Source organism: Fukomys damarensis, unplaced genomic scaffold (assembly GCF_012274545.1).
Source record: "Fukomys damarensis isolate Sample0158 unplaced genomic scaffold, DMR_v1.0_HiC HiC_scaffold_16, whole genome shotgun sequence".
NCBI lineage: Eukaryota > Metazoa > Chordata > Mammalia > Rodentia > Bathyergidae > Fukomys > Fukomys damarensis.
This window is the reverse complement of record NW_022900928.1, coordinates 35,812,231-35,820,740: the sequence shown is the minus strand read 5'-3', so window position 1 is coordinate 35,820,740 and position 8,510 is coordinate 35,812,231. Positions and strand designations below refer to the sequence as shown.

Here is an 8,510-nt window from a genome sequence, read left to right as displayed (position 1 = left end):
AATGTTATTATGTATATCTAAAATGAGTCCCCCATTTTTTTTTTTTTTTTTTTTTTTTGGTACCAGGTATTGAACTCAGGTCTTTGAGCTTGCCAGGTAGGCCACCAAACCGCTGAGCTAAATCCCCAGCCCAATGCCCCATCTTTTAAGAGACCGAAAGAATATAGTTTGCTTTATGTAAGGGATTCCTCCATTTTAAAAATATTCCCCAAATCCAGTGTTTTCTCTGGGGCAAAGGCTATTCTTGCACATGTTCGCACCACCGACTCCTCAAATGTTAACTTGCAAACCACATTTCTAAAGAGGAGTGTGAAATCTTTCCTTAAAAGCATTGAGTTGCATTCTTTTAAAAATATATTAAATATATTTGTTTCATGTATTTATGGTTAGCTGTGGCACACAAGGATAGAAAAACTTCAAACTACTCAAAATACATGACAAATTACAGAAATAATTGTATTATATGTCTCATTTTCCACGTACAGGATGTCTAAGCAATCTGTTACTTTTCCCCTCAACACACTGGTCTTTCACAGTAACTCAAAATGAGGATTAAGATTCTTTAGATTGAAGGTCAGAAAGAAAACAGGCAACATTTTGTTCCTTTTCCAATACTTACCATCACATATTACCAATGCTTAAGAATAAAACAAAACGAGGGCAGGGGATTTAGCTCAGTGGTTCTGCTGCCTGCTTCTTCGCAAGCACAAGGTCCTGAGTTCGATCCCCAGTACAAAAACAAAACAAAAAAACCCACCAGTTATCTTGTGGCTTGTTCCCAGAAACATGAAATTCAAGTTTAGTCTCAGAAAAGCTTTTTATAATAATCATGTGCACACATTTTAGACCGTTTCTACCATGTACTGGTCATTTTAATCAGTCTGTCTACCTTTCTTTGATAGCAAGGCTTGCTAATCAGAAGTTTTATTAGTAACAGAAAGGTGTTTACCTAACAGAAAATACATACCTTCACTGACTCAAACCTATTTTGTTTTCAGAATTAAGTTCAAAATGAATGGGAGAGGAGGAAAAAAAGGAACGCACACATATGAGCATTTTTAACCCTTCTGACATTCTCAAGAGGAAATGAAATTTCCCATCTTTGCACACTGTAGACAGATTCTGTAAAAAAAAAACAACACAGCATTGTTTTAGTAACACAAGTGGAAAAAAATACAGTTCATTTAAAATACTGAGCAAATGACTTAAGTCTTAAAGCAATCACACACTAAAAAGATCCATGCAAATGAAGTTGGCATCGGTGCAATATTTTCGTACACAGTCTAGGTTTACAAAGAGTCAGTGATCAATGATATCCCTTTCATTATCTCCCCGCCGTCGCTTCTGGGTGACAAATCATTTTAAAGCGGTTTACTGTATTATTCTGCCCTTTAAGTGCAGGTCCAAGTCATCGTCCCTTCCTTCCCAGCTCTTCCACCTTCTATCAGCGATTTCTTTGGACCTCTTTGCAAATCATCCCTATATGGAAAACAAAAACCAAACCAAACCAAAACAAACAAACAAAAAAACAGTGAAGGTCTGAAAGTGAGGAGAGAGAACGTGAGCTGCGAATTTAGCCCAGTGGGCAAAAGTGGGCTACGCCGCCTAGGCGCGAATATCGCCGCCCTGGGTCCCTGCCCCTCAAAAGACAGACACCTACGGCTCCGACCGTACTGCTCCTCGGAGCCCAGACGTAAAAGAGCTCCTGAAATCCCTCAATTAGAAAATGGAGCAAGAGGCCCTGTGCAAACCCTCAAGGACCGTGAAGCTATGATTCACATGGTCTCCACACTTCACCTCCTGCCAGACCCACCCAACACTAGCCCTCAAAGAGGCCTTCGCCCCGTTCCCAGGGGATTCCCGAGGCTCTCCGGTCAACCAGTCCTGTACCCTCAGCATCCTTACTGAGCGACTTCTCCACTCCAGTAATCCAAACAGGTCCTGCAGCTCCGTGGAGCCAACCCGGCGCTCCTAACATGGCCGCCAGTTCCCTCTGCTCCTCCTTTTTGGGCGCGTGGGACTTTGGCGCATCTTGGGTATTGTAGTTCCAGCGATAGTCTTGGCGTCCCATGCAGAAGCCAGAAGACTACAATTCCCCAAATGCATCGCATCCGAGCATGGCTATTGGGGCTGCTTGGACAGAGGGATGATGTCATTGCAAAAACCCCACTGCATTCATTGTGCTACGATCTACCCACCCCCTGCTGCCGCTGGGCTTGCTATTGCCGCTCTCTCCAGCTGAGCTCAGAGTAGCAGCAGAACCAGGGCAGGGACTGACTCCAGCCCTTGGATTTAGGACATCGCCGCACCTTCCCTTGCGTGTGTGACTCATTCGCACAGCATTTCTGTTTATGCCTGGGGTGGGGAGAAAAATCCCAAACCAGGTGAGTTGAAGTGATTTATTCAAATGGTTCTCCCAAGTTATTCCTCCTGCTTAGTTTTCAAGGCTTTCTTTTGGAAGATGGGGCCGGGGGTGTGTATGGGGGTGGGGATTGGGGAGGCTCTCCCAGGCTCTGCTAAGGGAAAAGCTCTGTGCAATTTGGGTCACTGCAAAGAACCAACTCCAGCAACCTACCCCCCCACTCCATCACTCGCCAGACGGGTGCCTGCCAATTCTTTAGTCGCAACTCCCCTCAACCTTTTTGAGACTGGGAGAGGGGGCTGGGCTGGGTAGGATGTTGGGAAATGCTCTTTGAAAATCAGAGAAGGGCATAAGTGGGGAACTGCAGTCCTGACACTGGTGGCCGGAGTGGTGAGGTTGAAGTGGGAAGGGGTGATGCGCGGAGAGAAACGGACACGGTGATTTAATGTGGTCGCACTACTTTAAAATACTCTATGTCGCTTGGACAAGCACACAGTATTCATTTTTAGGATGCGCATGCTTCTTCTGAGTAGTTTAAGTTGTGTGGGGCTTTATTTTCTGTGAGTATATGTCGTTTGTCTCGCCTTTTCTGCTGATTTGAGGTGACAGTGTCCTTTAATGGTGCACTCCACGCCAGTCAGAAACATTTCACGTGTGTGGCTGCTGGAAGCAGCATTTTAAAGTGTTTTCCGTTCTCCTGACTTCACGGTTCAGGGTTATTTGGAAGTGGAGCCGACAGATTTGTGCTTGTGTGAGTTTTAAATTACATTGCAATAGGCTTCTTGCCACTGACAGTGGCACCATAATGAGCTGCCGTTTCCTGAGGCACAGTCACCACTCACAAATAACGGTTTGCAGACTGGATCGATTAGGGAAACCTAGCTTCATTTTAACATATTAAGGAAAGGGAAAGTTAGAAATGCTATCAACCTTCATTTGCCATTGCTTAAATCGTACCCATGGAAGAGTAATTCTGACCAGAGGAACCAAGGACCATAATAGTATTGTACTTGTTTTTGTATATTTTAAACAAAATGACACATTTATTAGGCCAAAAAACATTCTTCTGTAATGTTAGCTCTCCTCTTTTTTACAGTTACAGGAATGGTCAGTGAAATAAATATATTAATTTCATATAAACAGCCGGCTGGCTCCAGAGCAGATGGGACTAGTCTTAGCTGAGAGATCTACAACCTTGGAAACAAATAGACCTGGGGTCAACCACGCCCCCTCTTGGAATGTCAAAAGAAGTAGAAATGCTAGAGTATTTGCTTAACTTTAAACTGCTAAATCACCAAAAAAACAAACAAACAAACAAACAAACAAAAAACCGTCATAGTGTTGGGCCAGGGATTCAGCTCAGTGGTTCTGCTGCCTGCTTTGCAAGCACAAGAACCCGAGTTTGATCCCTAATACCAAAAAAAACAAAACAAATAAACTGCTAAATCTTTTCACAGCTGAGTCAGGCATTGGGCAAAAGTCATTACTGGCTGCCATCAGCTGCTGTGCACCAGTTTTGTTCATTTTAAATTCAGACCCTTAGGTCTCCAAAGTTGCAGCTGATGACACTTTGTTAAATGCTGCTTGCTCCTGAATGCAGGGGACAGTCCATTGTATGGCTTTTGTAGTAGAGTGATTTATTGGGATGCCATGAGCAGCTTTTGGATTTGGGACCGACAGTACGCCTTTGCTTCTTCCTACATTTCTCTATTGCTTACTCTGCTCTTCTGTATACCCTGCCCTTTTCTTCCCTTCCTGCCTTTCTCACCCTACTCCACCCCTGTCTCACGAAATTCCCTCTCTGTTCCTCTGCCGTCTCTCCATTTACAGTTCACATTTTCCTTCTGTTTCAGAATTCCCCTTATCATTAGCATATCACATATTAGTCGCCTTCTAAGTTCTGAATACCCTCTCTAGCCCTCTTCCCCCTCATCCAGGAACCCCAGGGTGAATATGTAGACGGTGCGGGTATTTATTTAGAGTTCTCTTTGAGGATGCTTTGGCTTCTCTTTTTCTTGCAGTTTGTGGTTGGCAGGATGAGCAGCAGAGAGCCTGACCCTGGTCTGGGTGTGAGAGTCTGTTACAGACTTTGTCTGCACCCACCCCACCCCCATGCAGACAATGAAAGGTTGCATTTGAGTTCATGCCACTTCCTTTCACTGGCACTGGCACCTGTGAAGAACTTCCAGTGGGTTAATATTTTATTTTCTTTTTTTTTTGGTACTGGGGATTGAACTTGAGCCCGTGCGCTTGCGAGGCAGGTGGTAGAACTACTGAGCCAAATCCCCGGCCCATAGGTTAATATATTCTTAAGTGCTTTACATGAAATGTTCTCATAATTCCCAAGGAATAAGTATCCTTCAAATTGCTTCTGCCTCATTTAATACGTTTTGATTTTTCTTGCCTTAGTTCCAGGGAGTGGCAGGAAGGCTGAAGGATGTTTTCCCACCTCCCTTGCTGTTCCCTGTGGATTGGTGAGGAGCAATCCATGTAGCCAAATTGCCTATATGTGGTTTTTTTAAAGATTAGGAGCGTAATAGCTTTCTTCCTATTGTTTCTTGTCTTTCATGGAGGAAAAAGGAAGTTTGTTTTATACTCTTCTCAAAGGGAGAAGTGTATGGTGGTGACTGTATTTTTTTTTTTTTTTGCATTAGCAGTATTGTTTCTTCATGCGTGGAAAATCTAACTGCTGTCCATTTGAAGACAGCCAATTTGATAGTCAGATAAAGAAGCTGTCAGCCAACACCTCTCTTCCACCTTCTCATTTATAATTTTCTTTTTCTGAAATATTCGCTCACACCCTAAGGTTTTCTAGTGTGTTATGTAGGAGAAATGAGCAGAATGGATGGTTAGATTTGGCTCTGGCTCAGTTCTGCTTGTGGCTTTGAATAACTATGTTTCTTTCTGCCTCAGCTTACATTTTGGCAAAGGGATTTATCCTTGCTCCTTGGTTTACTTCGCTTGATGTTATTATAACCTATGATCTGACCCCAACCTGTCATTTTGACAATGAATATTAATTGAACAGCTACTGTCATTAATCACTGTGGATATGTTGATGAAAGGAAATGCTTCCCTGCCCTCAGCAAGGGAAACAGTCATCAAACAATTTCAAGTGTGATAAATGTTTCTTCCAAAGGGGTATGTGCTATAGGATGGATAGAAGTGCCTAATGTGGCACTCTTTGTCTGGGGCGATCAGGGAAGGTTTCTTGTAGGGAGTAACACTTCAAAAGACTTGAAGAGTGAGTGGAAGAAACTCAGGATGGCAGTGGGAAGTGCTGAAGAATGGAGCAAAGGGGGTCTCGGGCAGTGAACCCCTAACTCACAGAGTAGAAAGGGAAGACTAGTGAGCAAGGAAACAGGACAGAACGAAGAATGAGGCTGGAAATGTGGGAAGAGGCTGGAGACCTGGCAATTTTCAGAGCTACAAGTGAACCCTAGGAATCTAGGTTTGATTGTAGTTAGTTGGATGAATGACATATGTGGAATGATATTGAAAACGTCACCTGGCTGTTAAGTGGAGAAAAAGAGATTGGGAGAAAATTTGTCCATGGTGAATTATGGAGAAAAGTAGCAGTGTATTTTTGTAGTCAACGTGTTAGATGATGGATAGTTCTGGGATCTGAGGTGGTAACGGAAGGCCTGGGGAGAGGGGAAGAGATTGGAGAGCTGCTCAGTTTGGAAATTACAATTGATAAGATATATTGATTAGTTAGATATGGGGCGAGAGAGAAACAAGTATGATTTGAGATTTTTTTTCTTGAGCAATCAGGATGACTTCTATAGAGAAGATACTGAATGAGGTTGTTCAAGCTAGTGTTTGCTTTGCAGGAAGTGAGGGAGATAAATATAGACAAATAATCACACACAGAGAGGTATGTAGGTGATGCTGGAAGAGCATGGACGGCCCCATGGGAGGCATTCATTCTTGAGTGGGGATGCCCACAAAGTGGCAGGCAACCTTTGTCCCTAGATAGGAAGCCGTCCAGAGTGTTTTCCCAGACACCTAATAGAATGCTTCGAACAAATTAGGGACTCTAAATGTCTGTTGACTGAGTGTATTAACCAGACTCTAAAGCATCATTCAAAGTATCAACATAGGACTGGGGATTTAGTTCAGTGGTTTTCCCCCCCTCACAAGCTCAAGGACCTGAGTTCCATCCCTGGTACCCAACAACAACAACAACAAAACAAAAAACAAAACAAAACAAAAGTATCAACACAATGGAAGAAGGCAATTAGTAATAGTGCAAATGTCAAATATCAAATACTCTCCACAGATCCATTCCTGAGAACTACTGACTTTCAGATGTTTTGTAGATGACTTTTAGGGAAATTCAGAAATATTTCAGTTCTGGTTTTTCTTGGGTCTTAACTTCTGTGATTAAATTGTTTTCTGTTTTTTTTTTCCCCTGATACTGGGGACCTCGAACTCAGGATCTTAGGCTTGCAAGGCAGGTGTAGTGCCACTGAGCTAAATCCCAGCTCTAAAGTTGTTTTCTTAAAAATCATTCTAATTGTCTAGAGTTCTTTAAATCATTAGGACTCAGACTTTTACAGATAAATGAAGTCACACAAAGATAAAATTGGTAAGCTGTTGACAATTTTTCTATAGTAAAGAAAATTTTTATAAAATCTCTTGCTTTTGTCACATAAAAATATATTTAACTTTATGGAAAAAATTTTCACCTCTTTTTCTTAGTTTATTGCAGAGTAAGAAAAAAGACACAGATAAAAACATTACAATGTTATAATAATTTAGGGAACCGTTACTGTATTTTCAAGGCTGTGGTAGAAATGTGGTTCCAGATAACATTTCCAAGTATAAAGGAATTTTTTGTGAACCACAGATAATTTATTTTCAGTTTCTTCTTCATAAGAATCCAGCCCTTGAAAACTAGATAGGTTTACTCAAAATTTGTTTAGCATATGGGCTCATAACTGCTTCCTGGAATGTCCTTATGAAGATTATGGACCTATGAGATCATGTTAAGTTGTGTGTGTATGTTTGTGTGCTGGAGTTCACATGGGCATCCATGTGTTTTTTCTTTTTTTTTGGTAGCAGGCATAGAACTTGGGTCTTTGTGCTTGCCAGGCAGGTGGTGGCTAAATCACTGAGCTAAATCCCCGGCTGCATGTGTTTTTCTATCACTACATGTATGTCCTAGGAAAAATTACTTGACTTCTTTGAACCTCTGTTTGTAAAATTATTATGAGAATTAAATGGGAATATATGTCAAGTATCTGGCACTATGCTGAGTCTAGTTATTGCTTATGATAGTTGCTTTTGACATTATATTTATTGATCATTGTTAGATTTCCTGTACCTTAAGATGGCCCTAACTAGTGATGACACATAACAATCATTTTTAACATTTTACTTATAAGGAAGGGGATGTTTGTTAAGTACTCAGTGACAAAATTAGGAAAAACATTACATCATAGTGAGACAACCTGATACGATGAAATGTTTAACTTACATCTAATCATGAGGAAGTAATCAGACAAATCCAGATTGTGGGCCATAGTGCAAAACAGCTGGCCTCTGAAGCTTCAAAATGTCAATGTCATAAAAGACACAAAACAAAATACAACGTATAGGTGACTGATCTACGTTAAGGGAGCCTAAAGAGATAAGGTAATCAAAAACAGTATGTAATCCTGCATTAGATCTTGGACATTAAAAAAAAAAAGCTTATTATAAAGAACATGTTGGGGCAGCTGGGGAAATTTGAATGGGAGCTATACTAACAATGTTAGTTTTTATGGATATGACAATGACTCCATCCTTTTAGCCTGATATATAGAGGTTGGGTTATCCGTTACTGTTTCTGAATGTTGTGTTGGGACTCACAGCAAAACCACAAGACATCAAGACTGCTTCAGAACTTAGTGATTTTCTGGGTCACAAATATTTAATCAGCCTATGGGCTGGGACACTGTAGAGATTGTATATGTCCCTTATATATCCTTTCTAAGCATGATCTCATCATTCTATGAAAGTGCAAATGTCTACAACTGCCAATTTAACCTTGATATTACTGGAAGTAGTTTTTTTTTTTTTTTTCCAGTACCAGAGTTCGAACTCAGGACCTTGTGCTTACAAGGCAGGCGGAGGCAACACTGAGCTAACTAAATCCAAGCCC

General features: G+C 41.4%; 1 protein-coding gene across 1 annotated transcript in view; it reads left to right on the top strand.

Moving 5' to 3' along the window:
- The first annotated feature begins 2,195 nt into the window (after positions 1-2,195).
- The window catches only part of Rab30 (RAB30, member RAS oncogene family), an 89,667-nt gene continuing 83,352 nt past the window's right edge, over positions 2,196-8,510 (top strand). The window contains exon 1 of the mRNA XM_010630883.3: positions 2,196-2,384. The gene's annotated coding sequence lies outside the window, so the exon portion shown is untranslated. The remainder of the gene's footprint in view (positions 2,385-8,510) is intronic.